The 24,813-nt window shown below is 39.2% G+C and overlaps 1 protein-coding gene across 1 annotated transcript in view; it reads left to right on the top strand.

Moving 5' to 3' along the window:
- Window positions 1–24,813, top strand: part of GRID2 (glutamate ionotropic receptor delta type subunit 2) — a 765,483-nt gene that overhangs the window by 37,062 nt on the left and 703,608 nt on the right. The gene's annotated exons all lie outside the window — the stretch shown is intronic.

Genomic DNA, 24,813 nt, shown 5'->3' with positions numbered 1-24,813 from the left:
TAACAGTAATTGTACCAGTATTTGAAAACCAAAATGGTAAACTGACTGTAATACAAAAAGAAAAGAAATTTAGCAGTGAAGAAGGTCAAAATTTAAACTGACCTGAGCCCCAGTCTAGCAAGCAAACAGGACATAAACGGTATGAATTTGAGTAGCCTCAGGATGTGTGGGTATGATGCTGGCCTTGTCAGTTAGCCAAATTGAGAACAGTGAAAAGAGGAATCGGGTAGTACTAAGCAGAATAAAACCCCTCCAACACTGTTAAAACTATCACTTAATTATTTTAGGATCTATGGTGATTGTTTACTTCATTTCTTGTAATGTGTATTAGGTTGTAATGGGCCAATAAACACTATCTTTTTTGGGGTATTTACAAATTTGAGAAAAGCATTTTGTATTACTACTTTAAGTGGAACTAATCATGCAATTGAAGTCATGTTGATGGAAATCATCACCAAACTGCCCATTGACTTTAGTGTGTATGACCCATGCTAACAAGTCTGCAAGACAGGAACCACATTTTAGATGTAGGTTGTATATTGAGTTACTTGCCTATGTGAGTGAAATATGTAGATAACATTCACACAAATAACACCAATCAGCTTATATAGCTTCAAAAGTCAAGCACTCACAATGCTAGACAAATATTCTCCTTGTGTACCTACATGAATAGTCTTTATTTATAGTCTATTTTTTGCTCCATACAGCTTCTACCTCACAGAGCATTGGACAGACTGAATGTATTTCCTCTGTGAGCAACTTTGATACTTTGCTTTTACCTTGATGTTCAATGTGTATCCCTATATCTTATTTACTGCACTCCATTTAAATTCTTTCTGCAGCAAGGATTACTCATTTTCTCATGAGCTGTTCCATGGCACTCATTGCCATAGTATCTCAGTGCATCACAAACATTAATGAATTTATTTTCACAACAGTGACTTCTGTTGATTTCAGTCACTGTTGCAAGTGCTCAGCACTTCTGCAAATCAGACCCTAGGGTCTCCAGGCAGGCAACCAGAAAATGAGAGCACGCAATTGCTGACTATCTGTGAAAGCCCACTATATGTGGTTTTTTTCTCAGATGGGATTCATAGATGCTTGCTGACAGCAGTGTTGGTGGGAGTGGGGATTCTTTGGTTGCATTCCAGGCTCTGGTGTGGAATATACTCCATTTTACTCCAAATTATCCCATGTCTGATTCCACTTTTCTCCTTTCCTTGTTCTAGGCTCTTTCTCTTTACTTACTGAGACCTTGTTTTCACTACTTAGGCTTCTTGCCAGTAAGTGTTTCTCTCCCTCCTGCCATTATATGAGTCAGCCTTTTTCTTCTCTTTTTTTCCTCCTCTTCTGATTCTCATTATGAGATTCCTGTTCTGTTCTCCCTGTCCTCTGGATCCAAATCTCGTCTTCGTTGTTGCATTTCACCACCACCCCAGCTCCCTGACAGTCCTATGTTTAGTTCAAATCTTTGTTATTTTCCTTTATACCAATTCCATTTCTTCCCCTTAGCTCCTCCTTCTTGGATTTCTTGCAAAGCAAATCAAGATTCCCTCTCTCTAAATTTTCTATGTTTTCTTGTATCCTACCACTCATACTCCTGTTTGTCCCAACCCTTATCCAAAGTCTTATTTCATTCCTGCTTCCTCTCCTTCTAGTGAAGTCTCAGTTTCCCCCCAGGGCCATTCTGGATGCCTCTCCCAAGCATCTTTTCCTTTAATTTTAGATGCTCCTTTCTGCGCTGTTTCCCTTCAACTTCCCACTGCCAGTTTCCTTCTTTAGTCACTTTTCTTGCCTACCTATGACTGTCACTCACTTTCCCCCTCTCCCCTTTTGCCCTTTATTCTCCCATACTCCTCCTGATGTCTTTTTTGTCCCCCTTTTGTATTCTTGTCACAAAGGTTCCTTCGCTGTGCTCTGTCCTCCTCTTTGAATAAATCTGGAGAAATGAGCTGCCTGTTCTCTGCTCCAGTTCCTGGGCCTGATTTGCCTGTGGTTTACTAGATCTGCAACTTCAGGGACAGTCTCAGTCAATCTCGGGCTGGAGCTCACCAGTGTGAATTCAGATCAGAAGAGACTTTGTGAATCGGGCGTCAGTGTACATTTGAACCCCTTTGTGTCAGAGGTCCGTGAGGGTGGCTGTGGCATTCCTTTGAAATGAAACCTGGGGGGACAGGGAAAGGATGCTGAGATAGCAACATGAGGAACAATATCTCTTCTACAACACCAGTTTAATTGCCTTTGTTTAAAAAAGATAAATCACAACTCAGATACTTGCTACAGGAAAAAAAAAAATGCTCAGGTGGTTGTAACAGTGATAAGGAATTTATAATTGTCATATCGGAATACACTTGTCTGAGTGAAAAATTGACACTATTACCTACAGATTCCCCCTTGTCCCCGTCCACCCCCTTTTTTTTTTTTCCCTACAGTCAAAGGTAGATGAGGCATATTTGCATCAAGTTATCAACTTTCAGATGAATGCTGTTGTGTCACTGCACCTTGACTTAGCATGTCATCATTTTCTATATATGCAGCTGCCTGACTTCTGCGTGCACAGAGAGCTACTCCATTTGTTGGTACACATAAAAGTGGAAGCATTTCCTTGGCTCTCAGTATCTCATTTAATACAGAATAGTGTCAAGAAAACCCAAAATGTTCATTTTTTTCCTTTCTGTTGAATAGTCACAGCAATTTTATATTGGCTATTGGGAGAAGTGAATTCTACATATACATTCCTTACAGAGATAATTTTAGGGAAATAGTTTTAATTTAATGTGCTGTTACAGGGTATAAAGAAAAGTGGAAAACTAGGACTGGAATGGGCCTCAAGAGGTAATCCTCTTGCCCCAAGTCATTTTATGTGTATCATCTCTAGCAGATATCTGTCTTGCCTGTTCTAATTACAGACTTTCCACATCCTCGCCAGGCAATTTGTCACAGTCTGTTACTCTTTTCACTGTTTGAAAGTTTCCATTATGTTTAATATGCATTGTTCTTGCTGCAAGTTGAATCCATTAATGAACATGGAAAACAGGCTATTCCCATCCTCTTTGTTAGCAGCCTTTTATGTACCTGTGAATTATCAACCTGCATCTCCTCTGGCTTATCTATAGCCTGCCCCCAGTGCTGCTACACATTATTTTCCTAATCCTTGAGATCTCAGATGAGAGAATTTTATCCCAGCTTCTTAAATGCTATTTGTTGGCACTTACCTGAAAAGGCAGATACTATATCCAGGCAGGCAGATGGATAGATTTAAAGGACTGAAAAAAGCCATCCTTGTTTACCTGGAAGAAAATTTCTCAACTACATTTCTCTCAGATCTCTGTGGACTATTTTCATACCCAACTTGTTGTTCCTAAAACTTTTTTCCAGTGTGTCTTGTACATTTTTTTCAGTGACTTTTTATCTGCCTTAAATTCAGACTTTCAAGGTGCTCCTGATTCTGTAACCGCATAATGAATTCAGTGCGTTTTAGAAGAAACTGGGAACTAAGTTAAATGAAAAACTTTTTTGCTTAGACAAAACAATTCTACGTCATTCTCTGAAAAAAAAAATAAAATTGAAAGCAATTGTTAAGAAAATGTCTATCTGTATGTTTGAAATTTATACAAATTTGTTATGGTTTGGCAAACAAACCACAAAGGATAAAGCCTGTTTAGCTCCTTTACATTTTTTCGAGTAATGTGAGAGAACGCTAAGAACATGGTTAAATTTTAACATGTGGCTTTGGTGTCCAGGCACAACTGTCTGTTCAGTCGCTTTGCCCAGCAGCACGGACCTGTTGCACTTCTTTTCAGTGCTGCCCATCCTGTGAGCTGCGCTAAACATTTTGTTGCCCTGTTTCCATGGCAAGAGGATCGTTCAAATGGGTTTATTTCTTCCTCATCTCCATTTTTATCAGGTTCCCTGCCTTGGTTTTCAGTAGTTGGCAGCCTTGGACTTCACCCCCCTGATAAAGCACAGCAAAGAAGCATGAACTTGGCTGTAAGCAGGTGTATGCAGGAAAGGAGGACAGGAATAAGCTTGGGATGCAATGGGATAGCAGCTGAACTTCTATGTATTACTTGCCAGAGCCTGGGCTTGAACTGGTTCACAGGTGATGGTCAGGATCAGTGAGACCTGATTGTAGGGTAGACATCTCATGTTCTACAGACTGTTTACACAGAGGATCACAGTGTGCTTGTTAACAGTTATTTCATATGCTTATTGTGATAATCTAGTTATATGATAAGGTGTTATTTGGTTTGTTGTTTTTTTTTAAAGGCTGTACACATGACAACCTGTGCTATAGGAAGGAAATAAAGTTGCATAGATTGTCCTTTGTTTTCTTTCTTTGATGAAAGGCACATGGAAAAAGAGGCAGTGGAATAGAAAGCAAAATAATCTGGAAGACTTTGCTATAGAGGACCAGCATTTGCTGAATGTGCAGCGAGTCGCACAAACTTTCATGCTTGTTCTTTTGGAGCATCACAGAGCAGATCCTCCTGGAAACTATGCTAAGGCACATGGAAAATGAGGTGATCAGTGACAGCTAACATGGCTTCACTAAGGGCAAATTGTTCCTGACAAATTTGGTGTCCTTCTACAATGGGGTTAGAGTGTTGGTGGGTAAGGGAAGAGGAACTGACATCGCTACCTGGACTTGTGCAAAGCATTTGACACTGTCCCACATGACATCCTTGTCTCTGAATTGGAGAGACATGGATTTGATAGATGGACCACTCGGTGGATAAGGAATTGGCTGGATGGTCTCCTTCAGAATTGCGGTCAATGGCTTGATGTCCAAGAGGAGACCAATGATAAGCGGCGTTCCTCAGGGGTTGGTATTGGGACCTGTGCTGTTTACTGTCTTTGTTGGCAACATGGACAGTGGGATTGAGTGCGCTTCAGCAATTTGCTGATGACACCAAGCTATGTGGAGCAGTTGACACGCTGGAGGGAAGGGATGCCATCCAGAGGGATGTTCACAGGCTTGAAATATGGGCCCATGCAAACCTGAAGTTCAACCAGGCCAAGTGCAAGGTCCTGCACCTGGGTCAGGGCCATCACAAGCACAAATATAGGCTGGGCAGAGAATGGATTGAGAGCAGCCGTGAGGAGGACTTGGTTGATGAGAACCTCAACATGAGCCAGCAATGTGCCCTCGCAGCCCAGAAAGCCAACTGCATACTGGACAGCATCAAGAGCAGTGTGGTGAACAGGTTGACGAAGGTGATTCTGCTCCTCTACTCTGCTCTCATGAGACCCCACCTGCAGCACTGCATCCAGCTCTGGGGCCCCCAACATAAGAAGGACATGGACTTGCTGGAGCAAGTCCAGAGCAGGGCCACGAAGATGATCAGAGGGCTGGAGAACCTCTCCTTTGAAGACAGGCTGAGAGAGTTGGGGTTGTTGAGCCTGGAGAAGAGAAGTCTCCAGGGAGACCTTATAGTGGCCTTCCAGTACTTAAAGGGGGCCTACAGGAAAGGTGGGGAGGGACTCTTTATCAGGGAGTGTAGTGATAGGACAAGGGGTTATGGTTTTAAACTGAAAGAGGGGAGATTTAGATTAGATATCAGGAAGAAATTCTTCACTCTGAGGGTGGTGAGACACTGTCACAGGTTGCCCAGTGAAGTTGTGTCTGTCCCATCCCTGGAAGTGTTCAAGGCCAGGCTGGATGGGGCTTTGAGCAGCCTGGTCTAGTGGGAGGTGTCCCTGCCCATGGCAGGGGGGTTGGAACTAAGTGATCTTTAAGGTCCCTTCCAACCTAACCATTTTATACTTCTATGAATCTTTTCCGACTCCCCCACCTGATATATGTGATATTTCACTTGAGGAAGTTCTCAGTGGTTATAGCATTAATCGTATAATTGGAAATGTGTTTCATAGAGATATATAGTAGGCTGCAAGATATTGTTTTCTAATTAGCCAGCTACAATTAATTGACTTATGGACAATTTTACCTTTAATTGCTGCCTCTCTGTTCCTTTTGTATAATATGGACCACCTTGTTTTACAGGAGAGTTATGAAGCTAGATTAATTATGTTTGTTTAAAAGAGGAGCACACTAAGATAATACAATAAAAGAACCATAGAAAGCCCACGAGGTAAGTCATAATTCTGTATTCAGCACAGGATTTGGATTGTGTCCAGTAAATACACTATGGGATTACACTCTGAGTAGTGAATATGAAAAGAAAAGATGAATAACTATCAATTGAGTTCTATCCATACCTCGTCTTGAACAAAACAGATGTCCTGTAGAAATTGTATTTGAATGTAAATAGAGAATATGCCATATGCATACAAGGATGTCAGGGAGAGTTTTGTTTAGACAGGCTTATTTCTGGAATCTTCCAAGGTCAGAGGTATTGAATTTGCCACTGCAGTATTCTTCAAATGCTAAGAGTTTCTGCGGGGATTGTAAAAATCCATGATACCTGCATTTTATAGGATGTCTAACTTTAATTTAGTCTATTGGTATAAAATGCATACTGGGAATTTTCTGGTAGGAAAACATGTGCTGGGACGATATCAAGGTAATATATGAAAGAGTAGTCATGCACATGGAGAATAGTGCTATGTAGTAAATGAAATGCAAGGTAATATCAGATAAAAAACCTAACTATGTCAAAGAGTAATTAAGAATCCCTATTGAATTTCCAGGCCTAAATTTGGGCTAAGTAATAAGACTATGTTGATAAGTGCTTGATCAGTTGAGACAATGAATGTGGCATACCAACAAAGGTCAGAGACACTTGTCAGGAAAAACAAGAGAAATGTGTTATTTCAGCTCACCGTGATTGCTGCCTCCCCATGTCAATTGGGTAGTAGCTGTTAAGTCATTTCACACTAAACTTTTAGACACCATAAATGACTTTTCATTGCGGAAGCTAATCAGACAATCAATAGAGGTGCAGTTTATTGACACAATGTTATTACCAAAGTACGTTCTGTAACAACGTGCTTAAATTCAACATCCTTTCAGAAACAACAGAATTCAGAAGAACCAATACAGAAGTACTTAATTCCACAATTGTGAGTTTTAGAAAAATTAGGATGTTTATTAAAAAGAAACTAAGAACAAATACAGCAGTACTTATTTCCAAAAATGGGGGTTTTAGAAAAATGAGGATGTTAAAATGAAACTGAGAGTTAAAAGAGAGATTACTAAATATACAAATGTTCTTCACAAATTGAACCCCCATTCAAATATCAAAAATAAAAAAGAATGTAAAATCTGTTAGGTTAAATGTAAAAAAGGCAGTAAGGCAGAGCGAACAATACTGAGGAAGAACTTCCAAAGACTTTTCTCTAACTCATCAGGTGCGGGGTGCCTGTCAGCTAGTCTGTAAGGCCAGGGGATGTAGGCTCAGAGGCTCAGAGTATAAGAAGTTGAAGGACAGCATGCGCACACACAAGAAAGATTTGTTGCAGTAACAGCAAATACAAAATAAAGTGGTCAGATTTCCACATGGTGACATCTGGTTTTTTTTTGCAGGTGTTGATTAGAGAATGTAATTCAGTAGAAGAGGCAGCACAACAACCTGACAAAACGCCTAAGCAAGGTGTTCGACACGGTCTCCCACAGCATCCTCATAGGGAAGCTTAGGAAGAGTGGGCTTGATGAATGGGCAGTAAGGTGGATAGAAAACTGATTGAAAGACAGAGCTCAGAGGGCCGTGATTAGGAGTCTAGTTGGAGGTCAGTGACGAGTGGTGTTCCCCAGGGGTCAGTACTGGGTCCAGTCCTCTTCAATATATTCATCAATGACCTGGACGAGGGGATAGAGTGCACCCTCAGCAAGTTTGCTGATGACACAAAGCTGGGGGGGGTGGCTGACCCACCAGAAGGCTGTGCCGCCATACAGCGAGACCTGGACAGGCTGGAGATCTGGGCAAAGAGGAACCTTATGAAATTCAACAAGGGCAAGCGTAGGGTGCTGCACCTGGGGAGGAATAACCCCATGCACCAGTACAGGTTGGGGGCTGACCTGCTGGAGGGCAGCTCACTGGAAAGAGACCTGGGAGTCCTGGCGGACAACAGGATGACCGTGAGCCAACAATGTGCCCTTGTGGCCAAAAAGGCCAATGGCATCCTGGGGTGCATCAAGCAGAGTGTGGCCAGCAGGTCGAGGGAGGTCATCCTCCCCCTCTACTCTGCCTTGGTGAGGCCGCACCTGGAGTACTGTGTCCAGTTCTGGGCTCACCAGTTCAAGCAGGACAGGGAACTGCTGGAGAGGGTGCAGCAGAGAGCTACCAAGATGATTAGGGGACTGGAACACCTCTCTTATGAAGAAAGGCTGAGGGATTTGGGTCTCTCCAGTCTGGAAAAAAGACGGCTGAGGGGGGACCTTATCAACACTTATAAATACTTAAAGGGTGGGTGTCAGGAGGATGGGGCCAGGCTCTTTTCAGTGGTGCCCGGGGACAGGACGAGAGGTACTGGGCACAAACTGGAACACAGGAAATTCCACCTCAACGTGAGGAGGAACTTCTTTACTTTGAGGGTGGCAGAGCCCTGGAACAGGCTGCCCAGAGAGGTGGTGGAGTCTCCTTCTCTGGAGACATGCAAAACCCGCCTGGACGCGTTCCTGTGCAACCTGCTCTAGGTGACCCTGCTCTGGCAGGGGGGTTGGACTAGATGATCTCCAGAGGTCCCTTCCAACCCTATGGTTCTATGATTCTATGAAAACAAGCAGTAAATATTGGTTAAAAATATCTGAACGCAGTGGCATTTGCCCAAGGGTTCTAGAGGACCTTTAAGGGTGAAACAGGTAAATTGAACTGTATTTACTGTGTTGCCTTTTGCCTAACACTTCTTTGGTACCAAAGAGTTGGAATAAGATTAATGTGATGTCAAGTTATAAAACTGTTTCTTGACAGTATCCAGGGAACTACGAACCAGTAAGCCTGCGTTCAGCAAACTGATAGAAACTACAACAAGAAATAGTTATTGGACATATAAATAAATATGATATGCTGGGTAAGACTCACCATGGCTTATTTAGTCATTCCTCACTGTTAGAATTCACTTTGGGGGCTAGAGTAGTCCGGTTGTAAGATCTGCTTAGGTTTCCAGAAAGTATTTCAAAATGTTTCTCAGCAAAAAGGTTACTGAAAACAACTAACTAGCCATGAGAGAAAATCAGAGGTACTCATCATGGATAAATATATAGAAACAACCCCAAAACAGCAGGGTGGGAATTAGTGTTCAATTTTCTTAATGGAGAGGATGTCATAGGATTTTGCACAGGGGTCTAAACATTCTGGAGAAGTGGGTTTATAGTGACTAGTGATGAAATTTTCGTGAGATTGCCAAGCTGGTCAGGATAATGAAGAGAAGGAGCAACTTTTAAGAGCAGCAAAAAAGCAGATGAAATTCAGTGTAGACAGATGTGAAGGGGTACACGTGGAGGTAGAAAAAAATCCCAACTGCAATCATACACAATGATGGGTAACCAATTAATTACTGCTTTTTAAGAATGAGATGCAGGTGCTGCAGTGAATAATTCTAGGCAGATGTCCTCTTGGCTTTCTGTGGCAAACAAAAAAACCAAAAAAAGTTGACATTAGGTATTATTGGGAAAACAGTGGAAAAACTCCAGAAACATTTTTTCTGGCTTTGTATAAATTCACAGTATCCCATGTCTTAAAGACTATATTAGAAGGATATGTTAGAACTTGCAAAGGTAAGAAGAATAATGACAAAGTTTATCAAAGAATTGCTTTCTCCTAAGTAGCAATTGAATAATCGAGGACTCTTCAGACTAGAAAAAGATATGAGTAAAGGGTATATGACAGGAATCCAAAAATAATTGTTAGGCTGAGGGAAGATGAACGTAGAATTATTATTTACAGTTTCTTTCTCCACAAGAACAACAGGGCATCAAATGAAGCTAGCAGAAGGCAGTCTCAAAACAAGCAAGAGAAGATGCTCCTCAGAAGACATAATTAAGCTGTGCAAAACTGTGCTGTTGGGCGTTAGGGATGCTGAGTGGTTTTTATGGATCTAAAAAAGCAAGTGCACAAAAGCAGGGAAAAAGATTTCAGAGGGCTGTTAAGTATAAATATACCGCCACTGATTAAGAAAGCTCCTAAGCAGCAAATCACTGGAGGTAAGGAGTTTTAGAATGATGACACAAGTATGGGAAAGGAAAGACAAAGTGTGGATTTATGATGAAAGGAAGCAAAATAATAACAGTGGTGAGGAATGGGAAGGTGTGACTGTGCTATATGCGAAAGGGTGAAGAGAGAGAGGAAGAGGAGTGAGCAGACCTGGTAGAAACTGCCGGTGGCTGAAAGTACTGAGAATGGGAATTTGGCACCAATGTTGAATAACACTGATGTCATTTAGAAAAGGAGTGGCATGAAAACCACAAGAGAATGGCAAAGGAAGAGAGTTGAAAATGCATACGTTTTGTGTGTACAGCAGTATTTCTTTCTTGGATTGAGTGTTATAAAGCTATTGATCCTGATCTAATAGTACACTGTAGGTTAGTTAATTTGAAAAGTTAGATTGACTGAATATTTCTAATGTACAAGAATTCTATTTAAGATATGTTTGCAGGCTATTGTGTTTAAAGAAAGTAACATAAGAAAGTTTGAGAATCTGAACTCTGTTAAGATGTAAATCCTAATACAGTGAAACTTTCTTTAATATGTGTTTTCTCGTATGTATGAGAATGAAACAGAGATCATCAGCTGGCTTCCAGCGCCCATACTATAATTTCACTCCTGGTCTTGTCATAGACCTCCTTTATATCAGTAGTATACATCTTATTTTTGTTCTCTTATTTCGTTAGTTCTTTTGTCAGAGCACAGTCAGTTTAGCTTGTTAGCACAGCAAGGATCAACAGAAACATCAAAATCTTTCAGGTATCCAAGCAAACGAAAATAGAAATTAATTTCTGTGAACCCCACTGCTGCATGTTCTTTAAAAAAAAAAAAAAACAACATAAATTCCCTAGTGAATGAAATGATATTATAAGCCTTCCAAAGAGTTGATTACAGGGAGTGTCGGGAAAGGGCGGTGAGTATGAGGTAAGTGGCTGAGACATAAAATTAAGGCTGATAAACACAGTGCTTTCAAAGGCATGCTAAAGTAGAGCTCAAAGTCATAACTAATAAAAGGCAGGGAAGAGGACATTTTGCTTACCGAGTAACTTTTTTTGACCAATCACTGGTTAACCCTTAATGTGGTTAGTCTAGTTAACTCAGACATGCAAAATGATTTCCATTTACATATTTCATACAAAACGGAAATTATCCAGTAAAACGTCAGTTCCAGGAACGCTGATAAAATGTGTTGATTGCTCTCTAACACCTGCTAGGGAAAGACAAAGATTTTGTGGGGCACAGTTTTGCTAGATTTATTTCTCATTTAGATTTAGAAGAGGATTAGCTTCCCTTTGAAAGCTGATTCCTTTGATTACTAGCATGCGTGGTTTCATTTCCAACCTCATATTCTATGCAGAATGCATTGCACATGACTTCTAAGTAGTTCTGTTATTTATTTGTCCCGCTGCAGTGGGAGATGGTTCAGAATGAAAATCCTGTATTATGTGTTGGACAGACACTAAAGGCAAAGCATGAAACCACAAGGTTTACCTGATGATTGTTTTTTACTGCAATTAGCTTCGTCTCAATGTTACTAATTGGACTACATGTGAAAATGCAAGTAACCCTGCGTTTTTGAGGTCTGAATGAGGAATAACCATTTTGCAATAGTTTTTCACGCTAAAGGGAGTTCTCTCTGAGGCTTAGGTCTTAACTGTCATTCAAATGGACTGTGATTGTGGTTTTGGGACAACCTGACAAAGTTGCCTGGTAGTTGGTAGTTATCTGCCTATACAAATGCCAGCTGCTATTCTAGGACCTGAGGATTTTCAGGGAGTTTGAGTTTTCCTTGAGAGAAGCAAAAACATCTCTTTCTTCTTCTCTTTCACTGGTTGTCTGAAGATTGTTTCTTGTTTCAGACCTGGCATGTGACACAGAGATAATCTGTCCCTTTTTTTAGGGATGAGATCAGGAGAATCTTCCCATTGACTTTAAGGTGTCTCCGAGATTGCTAGTGAAAGCTGATGCCACGGCATTTGGTTTGCAGGTATCTAAGATTCTGTGTCATGCAGAACCTTTCACAAGACCATTTGGTGACTCTTACTTCCTCAGATAGGCCTTCATAATAGTCCCAGATTTTAGGTCTGATTTTGTGGTCAAAATTTGTGAGTTATTTGTCTGGTATACTTACAGAAAGCTTAGGTCTTTGCCTGACTGAATCTTCTTACATTGAGTTTTAAATGCATTCTGATTTGAACGCTCTTTTTCTACATATGGAGCCTTTTCTCTCGGTCATATTTATTTGTATTTTTCACATTTTCTGTGTAAAGTGAAGGCAATTACTCCACTAGTCATTGTGTTTAGAGATTTTTCACTGCACTTGCAGTGTTACTTCTGTTATCATTCATTTCTAGAAACCTTTTTATTTGTAGTTCTATGAAATGCTCAAACTGCACATCCGCATCAGCTTTATCTGTCTGGCATAGTCTGTCCATCTAGTAGTACTTATCAGTGGTGAAAGAACATTGCCTGTCTAAGAGCAGTTATCAGTGATAAAAGGACTTCTGCAGAAACGAAAGGAAAGCGATATTTTACAATGAGTTGTAGAGATATTCAGGAGTATGTTTTGTATTTGTGATTCTGGGGGTCCGATGCAATTCCTATTGAAATAGTGACTTCAGACGGATAGCGTTTTGTTTCAGGCATAAAGGGTTTGTCAGGAAACAGCGAACCAAGTTGCGTTTTAGGTAGGAATTGTAAGATTCCTTAGAGACTGATCTGCCATTTCTACTACATCCTGGACTGCCAGTTTTTAAGTCACTCTCAGTCTGGGATGCCTGAAGACTAATCAGCTTGTTTCATCCACTTTAGATTTTTTTTCTTTATTTTAAGCAATTTGTTGTAGCGAACTGTCACTGGGTAAAGGCAGAGGTGTATTTTAGGTCTTCACATCTGTTTGAAGAATCTATATTATCTGCCCAGTATTGCTGAGGATTGAGTAATCTAGTGATTTGTTGCTCTGAATCACTGACGGGGAATGCTACTATACACGTTCGCATGCTGTCACCCTTCATTTGATGAATATTAACAAAACATAAAGAAGTGCTGATATAATAAAATGGAGTAATGTATAGGCCTCTTGATTGATAGCTTCACTTATACAGTATTGTGACAAAGTAGTGTAAATTGTATTTTTTAATCCTTTCAATACTCACCTATACAAGGTTCCCTCCCTCCCCGCCCAAGCCCTGTTGACCTTAAATGCACTTGAGTCATCAGGAGGAAGGTCACTGAGGTCATCAAAATGCAGCCATAAAGAGGGGAATATTATTTTCCAGAATAATTTGAAATTATGTGCCTGGAGATGTTACTGTCACCAGGTAACCTGAATATCTAATTTGAGCTCTTTAAGTGTGTTCTGAGTGACCTCACAGCAATCTTTGTTACCAGTATGAAGACACAAATGCCCTTCAAGACCCATTAAAACAAATGATGACCATGTGAATGATACTATTCGAAATGACTCTACCAAAAGCACTGTCAGTGCTCTTTCATACTGCCCAAAATTCTACTACTACTAGACAAGCAACTTTTAACCAAGGGGGGCACAATGAGAGCTTGGTGTAGATCTGTATTTTGCAAATGAATTTATTGGTGTTTTTTTCCATCTTTATAGGCCCTAAGATTCTTTTTCCTCCAGCTGTAAGTGACATGGAAATGATTTCTTTCACATTAATCGGCCAATCTTTCTTCAACAGCTTCTGAAATGTAGAGGGTTCCACTTTCATTTCTGTCCATTTTGGTTTTTTCCCATTTAAAAAACACAATGTACATACAAACACGCACATTAAAGAGGTTTTTGTTAATTCTGGTGTCAACTGACAGTGTCATCAAGGCTTCTGTGACTGCTATCAGACCAAATATAAGTTCTTAAACATACTTATTTTTACACATGTAAAATGTTAACTAATCATATATTTAGATTTATCTTTATTTGCGTAAGGACAGATACAGTTTCAACAGAGAAAAAGATTATTTTTATTATGGGATGTTAAAGTATGGCAAGTAACAATAAACACTTCACTGATATTTCCAGTGGAAATCTTAATTCCTTTGGAGATCTATAGGCACCATGCTAAAAAAGACTGATGAAGCCTAATTACAGCTGCTTCATAGTTAAACTTAAACTTTCAGCTGTGCACTGAATGATAAAAGCATTTTTTCTGTATTTTATTCACCATTCCTTCTTACTGAAGACCTAAACTTGAAAGACTCATTAATGTTTCTATAATTATATGTGCTTTCAATAAAAATTTGTTTTTACTTGATATAATTACCATTTGCATGTAGTAATTGAAATAAATTTGCTTATGTAAATCAGAATACTTCTTAGCATATAAGCTACTTTTAATAGCCATGTAATTTTATGAAGTTCTTTATTCCTTTAAACCAGATCTTGTTTTCTAATTTGCATATGCCTAACATGCAAATTACTCGTGTTCCCCATATCTCACTAATGTTTTACTTAGTTTTAATTGCTAAACTTCTTCTCAAGTACTTTGAATGGGAGAGTTCAACTGTCTTTCACACTTCTGGCAAATAGGATTTTATTTTATGAGCCTCTACATAATAAAGAGACTTTCATCGACTCATGATTTGAAAAGCAGATTAAGTAGCAAACCCTGTGCTACTCCTGTTCTTTCCTTCCAACAGAGCCCATGCAGTAGCACAGACAATGAATTTAGGCGTAATCCATTCACCTTCTCACTCCAGTGGTCCTTCTAATTATACAAAAGAAGATTTTAAAAAATAACAAAAAAGTTGTCGCATTGTTTCCTATGTCTCCTACTGGCTGTGTCCATGGCACTGCACTAAAACTGATGCAGTCAACTGCTTGTTGCTTTGTTTTATTTTTACTCGTGAGTATCTAGTGCTACTAGTAAGGGTCACCCAGCGCAGTTGTTTGTAGATGGAATTTGTTGCTTACCGGTGCTGTAGGAAGTGAAACTGGGAGAAGACCACTGCTGAAGAAGGAACTTTGAATATTTCATCATTACCAGTCCCTTGCTAGTTCTTTCTTGCTCAATTCTATTTTTTATGGTCTTGTTTGACGTTTTTGGCAGCTCTGTTAATTAAGCAGAAGTTATCCCTGATTAATGTACTGTAAGCTGCTTCTGAAGTGCTATAAATAATGTGGTGATTAATTGCTGTATCCAAACGCAGTCATCCCTCAGCATACTTCACAGATGGATTGTTTTGGTGAAATGATGTCCCATTCTCATATGTATTAGAGACATTGATTGCAGAAAAACTGCGCACAGTTTTTCTGTTTTCTTCCAAATAATTTATGCCTCCTGATCATGAGGACAATCGGTGCAGAGAAGCCATTTTGAAAATACAAGTGTAATGTTCCTGTGGATTATGTGCAAGACCATGTATTGCAATTGAGAGAGAATAACATAAAATGTCAGAGCTCTGGAATTTTCAAATTTGTTCATCTCTTAAAAGAAAGTTGGCTAGCCAAGCACAAAGAAAATACACTCCTTGGAGGCCAAGGAAAAGATTTTAATCTCAGTTAGCAAAACCGTGGAGTTTTATGGTTTTTTCTTGCAAATAAGGTATGAAATGCACAGACAGAAGTGTGATTATTTATTTTTTTTTAAGTTGGCAATGTCTGATTTGCATTGGCGAAAAGGCTGGATATAATGAACCAAAAGCTTATATCAGTATTTCTGAAAAAAATCATCTTTATTATTTGAGATTCTGATTTTAAACTTATTAACTGGAAAGAGACTAGTAGGGCTAAAATCAGCAAAGCTTTTCAGAGTTTGTCCCTTTCAGAAAAGGAATTCTCTCCACCACAACAGTAGAACCGTTCTAGTTGCTTTTTAGATCTACTTAACTATTTTGCTTCTACTAGCATTGACAGAAAGCCAATCATCTCTTCCCACACCTGTGAATAGAGTATTTTAAATTGTGTGTGTGCGTATACATGCATGCACAGAGAAATCTGTGGGAAAGAGGTGGCACTTGGCAATATAGACAAAGCACTGGCTTGAAATCAAAGATCTAACAGAATAGTTGGACATTTTCACGCCGATACCCAATTACAGTAACTTGCTACAATGACTTTTGGACAGCGTGGACATTTTATTGGTCACGCTTCTGTACTGGCCATGAAGGCCTGTCTGTTTGCTTCATAGTCCACTGGGTCAGACTCTGGCTGTGCTCCAAGGACTGCAGCAGTGAAACAATGTGCTTCAGAAATTTTGGACTGTTATTCTGTGTGACAAAAGGTGTTTGTCCAGATGGGATCTCACTGAAGGACAAGCCTACGGGTTTATTATAGAGGAGGGGGTACGGATGACTGTTATTTATAGGAAATTTCTAGTCTTGAATGCTTTGAATATCACCTTGCAATTGATCCTACCTCCCACTTCTCAGCTAGAACTCTGAGTCATGAACAGTTTGTAGTAATACATAGTAATGTAATAAAATCAAGCCTGTGTTAGGACCTTGCTCAATAAATCTTTTTTTTTTTTAGTTTGTTTAGGAAAAATGTAGTATTATAATTATATTAGCTTATTGTATAAACATTAGGATTATCCCATCATTTTAGAGAAGACGTTTTTGAAAATTCTTAATTTCCTAACTTCAATTTCCTCCTCAATTTTTCTAGAAACCCAGATGGTAAATCCAAGTGCCATTTCTCTTAAAAGCCTTGCTCATACAGCAAGAAATAATATCATCCCTGGTCCAGACTGTGGACTGCTTTGGTTCTACACAGTCTTAATGATGACAGCAAGATTCTTTGTTGATATGAAGAATTGGCTGACCATTTCAGCCCAATTGCCTTTAAGCATGGTGTTTAAGAAGTACGGTTTATTTTAGCCCATTAATAAAGTTGTCTTGATTCTAACATAAAATAGTATTGAACTTTCTCTAAAAAAAAAATAAAAAGACTGGCCTCTCCTTCAGCTTGTTGCTATTGAGTCATAAAGATGATTGTCTCTCAATTTAGAGACTGTCTTCACAGTCTAAATTTGTACCGTAATCATCTTTTTCTGCTAAGAGAGAAGAAATGTATTTCTGTAATTGTTCTGGGTAATTCATAGAGTAGAGGAAAATGAACTGCTCGCGTGTCCTTTTTTATAAGTGGTGATGTTTCTTTTCTTTACCGTCTCGGTATTGTGTTTGTATTGATGTGCAAAATGCATTACTTGAAAATGAAGAAGTTAAATCTTCCTGCATTTGCAAACACAAAAAGCAGGGAAAAAAGGTAACATGGAAAGCTTGGGGATTCTCAGTTTAATGATTTGTAGGAAAATTTAGATGTTGTGGCATTTGAAATAACCCCAATTATTATTGATACTTCTAGTTGATCTATTTTTAACTTTAGTCTAATTATGTTAATATGCTTTTTGTTAGACAATATATGCTGAAGGATAAACTAATTCCCATTGAAGTCAGTAGGAGCTGGAAAAGATCCTAGTCCTGCAAAGACTCACGTATCATACTTATGTTCAAGTGTGTAAGAAGCTCAGGTACCTATAGAGAAATCTGCACATGTGTAGAAAGTGATGCACATATATAAGTCTTTCCAGAATGGGAAGTTAGGACACTTAGATGTTCTTGACAGGATCTGTGCGCTGATCTCAGCTTTTCACTTCTTTCTGTACATTTGAGAAAGTAAGACTAGTACTGCTCCAGAAGACTTTTTTCCCCCCTCTTTGAATAGACTTTACAACAGATACACTAAATGCATAATTGTACAGAGAAAGAAGATAAAATATTCCGTAAAGTATTTCCTGAATTGATACCACCAATGTAGAGCTCTTTGAACATTTTAGAATCTGCCCTATATTTGAAAGTACTCTCATACAATACTTACTGTAGCTGTTTATAGTGGACTAATGTACTTCCGTTCATAAAGTGCAAACAGATAACCCTGAGAGTACTATGAACAAAACATTTAAGAAAAATAATGTGTTTATTATAGCAAATTTATTTATATGCTTTTGTAAGCCTCAGGAATACTTTCCCATGCTTTTCACATGCACCATTTAGATCAGTAATTTATGAAAACATCAAGTAATAGCATACATTCAAACTGCAAACACAGCTGTTAATAAGAAGAGCAGTATATTTGCAAACAGGCATTGTGCTCAACCAAAACATCTTCCTGTCTTTACAGATGCTCTGCTTTTTCTAACAGCAATTAAAAACCAGCTTAATAGGAGTTCAACCGGCAGGTATTTTTCACCAGTTGTCTCTTGCTATTGACTATTTTTCCAATTAGGGCTTTCCTTGTGACCATAGGACAAAACGCCATTGCTGTGTCAGCCTATATATAAGAAAGCAGAGAAAAATCCTAAATCTAAAGGACAATGCTTCTCTTCCCCTTCCCAAGAGAGATATATTGTCAGATATATCCTAGAAGTGAGCCATAGAAATTGAAGTCTAAAATCACTTCAGTCATTTTGCAGGCTCTGGTTCTCACAAATAATGTCATGTGCTACAGAAAGTTTGAGAGAACTGAAATATGAAAAACTTACTGATGAGATGTCTTTCAGCTGAGGACAAAGCCACGAGAGCAATCACTAAACTAAGGGTATAAAGTGTCACATTTAGTGGGCAGGGAGATAACAGATTAACTATGAAGAATGACTTGGTGATTTTTAAGACTGTATCAAGGAGAAAAGGGCATGTGGAGACTTGTGATACGTTATATATAATTTCTGTACTGAAATGTACAAAAAGAAATGTGAATGCAGCTGATAGCTGCTAACTGTGAAGTAACATAGGTAAAAGCAAATGTCTGAGTAGAGAAAAACACTTCAGAGTGTAAATCTGGTGATACTTAAGAAAAGATGTTCGCCTATAATGTGAGCATCATTAAGAACTGAACAATATTACGCTATGGGAGGAGGCGGGCTATACATAAACCCATCTTGTCTTGTGATGAGTTACACCTTCGCAAGAGGTATTGTTTCACGGCACCTATATTGGACATTATGGGGTAATAAGGAATGTGGTATTTTGAAGATGTTCACTTAGCGTTGCTAGTTGATCTCTGTCTCAAGAGATACGTGCCATAAGAAATACAAGAAGCTGATTTTCTTCTAGGGTTTTTGGTGGCCTTTTTGGTTGGGATTTTGTGTGTGTGTGTGTTTTTCTTTTTATTATTTTATTTTACTTTTATTTAAACAAGCTACTGTTTGATGATCTTAGCTTTGTTACTCTATGTTGATGTGTACCTTAAGCATTTTCTTGCAAGACCAGGGTTAAACTCCTGTTGAAGGGATTCAGATACTTCCCCTTATTGGCATAACTGTATAAAATAATTGGTTTGTCTTCTGCCACTTCGGGATGTCAGAAATGCAAGTCTATTAAGCTTTTTAATTAACTGTTAAGAAACTCTAGTTGTTGTAAGTGAACTGATATAGTACGCTCCAAACTATAGCATATACTTTCCTAAAAGCTAGGATGGAACACTTCTTTGCCAAGTGTCCTAATTTGTGGTCTAAACTGCAGTAGATATACTGTCAAATATCTATATATTTTTTAAAATGGTAATCCAAAAAGAAGTGTTATATACTTACCTTTCTGAAATTTAGAATTCAAGGTCAAATTAATTTAAAAATATAGCATGGAAGTAAAGTTTTATTGAAACAGCTTTTATAAAGGTGACACCTTTTACAGTGGCCTTTTTAAATTGAAAGAATGTAAATTACACATTTCTGAGGGCATAAAAGTTACAGCCAAACTGCATTTCCTGGAATAAGGACACTTAGTCTCTCTTACAGATAGGAATTTATGTTTTGCAGTACACTGTCACAGAGTTGGTAAAACTCAATTTGAAGTCATATTTATGTCATGTCCCGCTCCCAGGAAAGGCGGGGGGGTAAGTGACTTCAGATTCGTAAATTCCCAACAGTGAGGACTAAGGTGAGATAAATCTCAAGGTCCATATAGAAACATTTATTAGCTTACCAAAATGGTTAGTATAGGTCTTAACAAGTCCATGATAATTGGTTAGGTATATAACAAATTATGGCAAATGGTGAGGTACACATTGTGTTACTTAACAACAGGTATAGGACAACTATATAGGACAACTATACCAAGCAAGCGGTACTTAAGGTCATACTTAAGGTTGTTACTTAACAACTCTAACCATTACTTAACAATTCTAAGAGAAAAGAGAAACCGAGGGATAGAGAAAGGAAAAGACAGAGATAAAGAGATCATCGGTTCTGGTTCCAGCATCTTTTTCAGGCAATCTTCCCAGGTGTAATCTTCTTTCTTGAAAAAATCTTCCCAGGTACGGTCTTCTTTCTTGGGAAGAATCTTCCCAGGCACGGTCTTCTTTCTTGGGAAGAATCTTCCCAGGCACTATGTTCTTCTTTTGTTTCTTCTTTGTTCCCCCCTAGGGGCACTTATTTTCCCCTTCTATGTTTGCTGAATCAGCATGGTCCACCGCCCTTGCCGGAGACAGCCTCGACTCAGGTTTCTCCCTTCTCCCAGGTGATGTGTAGCATGATTTGGGTGGAGAGACGAATGCCATAGTCATACATGTTTAGCATGATCTCTATAATCTTCATTAGCATATGCAGGGCTGTGTGCTTTCATATGCATTTCGTGAATAATGAAACAAAGGTCACTTGTTGGACACAATGGCCTTGAGAACTGAGAACTAGCAAGCTCACCACACGAGTGGCAGAACTATCCTGTCTTCACAAGACTGTTCTCCCACACTTTCAAGTGCCAGAAGTGTTAGCCTTATCAGTTCTTTGAAGGCCAGGCCTGCATTATTTATTTCCTTGCGAGTGTTTGAAGCATTCTATTGAAGGTTTGGAGGGCCTTCTGCCCCTCGTCAGGGAATTTACAGTCCGTCTCTTACAATTTAACACTCATTTTTCACAGTTTTCTCTACCTAATGGGCAGGTTAGTAGAGCTTATAGGAAAACTAAAATCCAGTGACAACTGGTAAGACACATGCAGAATCATCCTGGTGTGGTGGAAGAAATTTACTTTCCATAGCCAGCAAAGAAAATAGACCTAAAACTGGAATAAAATGTGTGCTTTTAAATATTTGGTTAAAGCAGTTAAGTTCTGTATCTTATTTTTACCTTTGCGGAAACCACTCCCCAAACACTTCCCAGGTATCTCTGTAAGAAATTAAGAATCAAATCATAATCATCTGCCTTACTTTAGAGTAGCTTACAAATCATCGGTTATTTTGAAGTAAGTGGGATTATGTGCTTAAAACTGATCATTGTGTTTATGCACTTTGTAATGGAGTGATCTTAATTTGCAAGAACACTGAAGTCTTCTGACTTTTAAAGGCAAAGTTCATATCCATCATGTATGTCTGTCACATATGTATAAAAGAATTTACCATAGCTGCAATGTTGGGCAATATTTTCAAATTTACACCGGAAATCTGTAGTCTGATACTCAGTTTTATGTGCATGGTGCTCACACTGGGCAACATATGCGGAGAAAAAGGTATCAGCAGTTCTGTGAGCAGAAACGTTCTCCTAACTCATAGTATTGCAGTCAATGAGAATTTGCTTTTCTGTATCTGCAGCATACAGCCTTCACGTTATTATTCTGTCTGTGGTGGGTTGGATGGCTGACCGATGCCCACCCAGACACTGTCTCACTCCCCTTCCTCAACAGGACAGGGGGAGAAAACAAGATGAGAAGGCTCATCGGTCAAGATAAAGACAGGGAAATCTCTTGCCTATGATGTCATGGGCAACACCGACATGACTTGGGGAAAATTATTTTAATGTTCTGGCAATTAAAAATAGAGTAGGATGGTGAGAAATAAAACCAAAACCACCTTCCCCCCTCCCCAGCTTCTTCCTCAGCTCAGCTTCTCGGCTTTGTTTCCAGCTCCTTTATCTGCTCCCCCACAGCTGTGCCAGGTGGATGGAGAATAGGGGTTGCAGTCAGTCTGTAACAGCTCCTCTCTTCTCCTCCTTTCTCCTCATGCTTTCCCCCTGCTCCAGCATGGCTTCTCCATGGCTGCAGTCCTTCAGGATAAATCTGCTCCAGTGCAGGCTCTCCATGGGCCTCAGCACGGGTATCTGCTCGGCTGCCTGGAGCACCTCCTCCCCCTCCTTCTTCACTGACCTTGGCGTTTGCAGGGCTGTTTCTTTCTCACTTTTTTTTTTTTCCTTTCTCCCCCCCCCCCCCCCCCCAATTCTTCTCTACCAGCTGCTACACAGTCGTTTTTTACTCTTTCTTAAAGACACTTTCCCCGAGATGCCGCCATCTTGGCTGCGGGGCTCAGCCGTGCCCTGCCGTGGGTGGGTTGGAGCCGGCCGGAACCGGCTGTGTCCGGCCCGGGGCAGCCCCCGCCGCTCCTCACAGAGGCCGTCCCACCCCCTCTGCTGCTCGCTGGTGGTTTGTTGTCTTTTGTAGGCTCTCTCATGGAGTTTTTAGTGACATTTTCCTCGTTTTAAGCATTCGTCTACAGCAGGGAGCAAAATCAAATCTTTCTTTCAGATAATGATTTGACAACAGCGAAAGCAAGCTGATAGCGTGTAAAAATAAAATAGACATGCTCTCTATTTGTTTTTGCATAATCACATATTCACAAAAGGTGAGGAGCATTTTTGGGGGTGTTTTGGACATCAGAAAGGCAACCAGATAATATTTTTGAGAGAGGGTAGAAAGATTTTCCTCATTTTTGGAAGGGAGAGAACAGTATTAAGTTGTGTCGCTCAGGCGTCACTGGCTTGTCAGAGCAGCGGACGCTGCAGTACGGAGGGAGGCACCACCAGTGAATTGACCCGAGCAGTAATAACCACACATGTATTTGAGGTAACTATTAAGATTTCCGTTTTCAACAAACGAAATACTGTTGTGAAGCTCTGCTTTTATCTTAGGGCGATGCAAAAAATTGTGAAGATACCCTGCAAATCTTCTTGCCTGTTCAGTGCTTCACCCAGGGAAGACCTGGGTGAGATGAGGTATTGTGTTGATACTGATTTACAGAAAAAAATCAGGGCCACTACTACAACAACTGCTTTATGACTAGCAGATTAATAGCTGCAGATAAATGTTGTCCATAGGACACTGTCAAATTTTGCATCTGAATGCCTTAATGCCAGTGATAACGTTGCTTCCGGGCCCCTGTCAGGTCTCACCAGGGCGATGGCAATATTGGGTATTTCTCCAGAAGAAAAGGATATTGAGGGGTTTATGTGAAAACACCCACCCTCTATATTTTGCAAACATTAACTGCCGAGAGTTACTAATGCAGCAAATTTATTTCCTGTTGAGCTTCAGCAGGGCTATGGCAATATTGCCTGTTTCTCCAGAAGAAAAGGATATTGCGGGGCTTATGTGAAGAAGCCACCCTTTATGATTTGCAAACATTAACTGCTGAGAGTTATTAATGCAACAAATTTATTTCCTGAACTAACCTGATTTCTAAATAGTCAGCAATAAGTTAATTATTGTTAACTCTAGAAATGGGCTTTTTCCCCTCCATTGAAAGCACTGATAGCACTGACTGAAACACAGTTAAGTCTTAAAAAGTTTTACCTTAAAATAACTGCAGTTATCAAAATAATAACATTATTTCTAGTATCCCAAATGCCGTGCAAAATTAAGAGTTATAGCCTGTCATTTCTTCTTTGAGTAGTCCTTAATATGGATTTCTTATGGGAGGTAGCGAGATTTCTCTCCCTATCTTTGGACAGTTAGACCTAGAATGGACAGAAGTTTCTGTACACAGAGTACAGCAAGGTACGGGTAAGGGTTCTGCTTGATATTCCAGTTTTAGGTGGGAAGGGCTAAAGGAAAAAGGCAAAAAAAGACGATTCTTTTGGCCAGATGCACAGGGATGCAATGGAAAAGCATGTGCAAAAATGTGTTGGCATTCCAAAATGTGTGTAAAGTTGTTAACATTCTCCCGTCATGTTTATTTCTAGCGTGTTTATTTCTAGACAGAAGACAAAATGCTTCTGCTTTAATCCTAAAATTCATTATTCTTCCATTTTATGTCCAAAGGCAAAAAATGAGAACTGAGCGCCAACCATATTAATTTGTTTGTGAAATTGTACAGTGCCTCCATTTCCTATACTGGGTTATTAAAAAAAATGAGTATTGCTATGGAAAAGTAATCCTATATAACAAACCACTCTATCAGTGATCGTTATTCTGTAATGTAAAGCAGAGTATAAACAACATAAACTTTATATGCATATTTTTATGCAGATATTCTATATTAATCTTTATGCTGATCAGAACTCATCTGCATTACATATGTCAAATTAATATATATGTTAAATGTACTTCAGTCATACATTTCTAGATGTATTTGCGTATAAGTTATGATATCAGTAGCGGAGGTGAGAACTTTGAGAGAAAATAATATCTGGTATGGTTTTTTGCTTATTGTTATCAGGACATGTAATTAACATAAAGCATTGGCATTTATGTTTCCCTTATTAACAGAAAAAAATAGTTTAGTATAAAAGATTTCAAAACAATTAAGATAGTTTAAAAAAGTTTATGGATAAATCACTAAAAGCTCTTTGTGGTTATGTTCATGATGTGGGGCTGCTTTCATAGTTAAGACTTTATCCAATATATTGGAGGCTGTGTTAGAATTTTTTTTGTTTTCTATTCTAATGAAGATATGAAATTCATGACTGAAACTTTGAATTCTTTCTATTAGTTATGGCTTTCTCGTTATGGTTTTCTCCTCTTTCATTTTTGAACTGGAAGCCCTTCCCCACAATTTGGA

Source organism: Larus michahellis, chromosome 5, assembly GCF_964199755.1.
Source record: "Larus michahellis chromosome 5, bLarMic1.1, whole genome shotgun sequence".
NCBI lineage: Eukaryota > Metazoa > Chordata > Aves > Charadriiformes > Laridae > Larus > Larus michahellis.
The sequence above is the reverse complement of the archived record's forward strand: the minus strand, read 5'-3'. Positions and strand labels throughout refer to the sequence as shown.